Below are 1,358 nucleotides of genomic sequence, written 5' to 3' on the forward strand. Positions count from 1 at the left end.
GCATAGTGTTAAAGGGACTGCATTAACATCTGCACAAAAACTGTGTACCTGGAGCTTCATGTCATGGGTTTTCTTGGCAGATCAGCATTTCTAATGCGTTAGTGACCCAGTGTTTTTGCCCATGTAGTGTAATAAGGAGCCTGCCCTCATTCCCTTTATCATCATGTGTCAGTGGTCATAATAGGTGTGTTTTAACTCAGACCACCATCTTTTCTCTTTTTGATAGATAAACGAAAAACAGAAAGTAAAGCAAAGCTCAAAACACAGAGTTCCCAAACTGGATATATATACCTTACATGGCCAACACTATTTTAATCTTTAAAGCAGGATCTTTTGTTCTCTATATGCAGTATTATAGCAACCTGTGTGCTGAGTCAGCAGCTTTGTCAAAATGTCAGAATTTGGCACCCTGGGAATGAGAATGAGTTGGACAGTACAAGGATTTTAGAAATTAGAAGGACTGAATGGGCTCTGAAACAGATCCAAAGACTCGTTTACAATTCAGCCAGTAGCGTTTTTAGTGGGAAAAACGTTTCATCCAAGTAACTTTATCGGTCACTTGGATGAGTGAACAGGACAGGGAAGAACGCTGGTTTGAGTGGGGAGTCAAGGAGGTCTTTTATATGAAAAGGGAAATCTCTGAAACAAGGAGATCTTACATCATCATGCAATCACAGCATCTTACAATACTGTGATTACAGCCATTCCCCAACTCTCTGCGAATGGTACTCGTATCCATTGATCAATGAGCATTAATCAGTGGTTGTTGATCAATGGTAACAACAATTTGCATATTAATGATCAAGGAACTGACTAGAGGTGGCACGATACCACTTTTTAATGTCCGATACCAATTCCGATATCATAAATTTGGATATCTGCTGATACCAATATGAATCCGATATTTTGTAATCAATAAAACTTTTTTTTTATAAATATCTTGCTGCATTTTGTAAAAGTTCATAATCAAGTTTTAAAAAACAAGAGACTGAAGCTATTCTGTCATACCTGTATGCAAAAAATACACTGCACCCAAAACATTTTATAGTTCAGCAATACTGATCAATCTAATAAATTTAAACCTACACCATCCCCCCTATTGTGGTATTTTAAAGAGTACTTAGTGGAAATATTAAGCAACCTAACTAATAGGGTTGCCAACTCCCAGCAAAAATATTAGGGAACCACCCCCCGCCCTCCACCTCATGATGCTTAATTGACTTTAACTTTAATTTAATGCAAGTGTAAGACAAATGCACAGAAATCAATTATTTTTCTACAATAATTAAATAGATTCAACATCTTTCTTCAACAGAATTGCAGACTTCACAGATGGTACCTTCCCAAAGGAAAAAGTA

At 36.9% G+C, this 1,358-nt stretch overlaps 1 protein-coding gene across 1 annotated transcript in view; it reads right to left on the reverse strand.

Annotated features, from left to right (window-relative positions):
• LOC102200483 (uncharacterized) overlaps window positions 1–1,358 on the reverse strand; it is a 15,642-nt gene that overhangs the window by 987 nt on the left and 13,297 nt on the right. The gene's annotated exons all lie outside the window — the stretch shown is intronic.

This window comes from Pundamilia nyererei, unplaced genomic scaffold (genome assembly GCF_000239375.1).
Source record: "Pundamilia nyererei isolate P.nyererei 1_Seehausen unplaced genomic scaffold, PunNye1.0 scaffold00745, whole genome shotgun sequence".
Classification (NCBI taxonomy): domain Eukaryota; kingdom Metazoa; phylum Chordata; class Actinopteri; order Cichliformes; family Cichlidae; genus Pundamilia; species Pundamilia nyererei.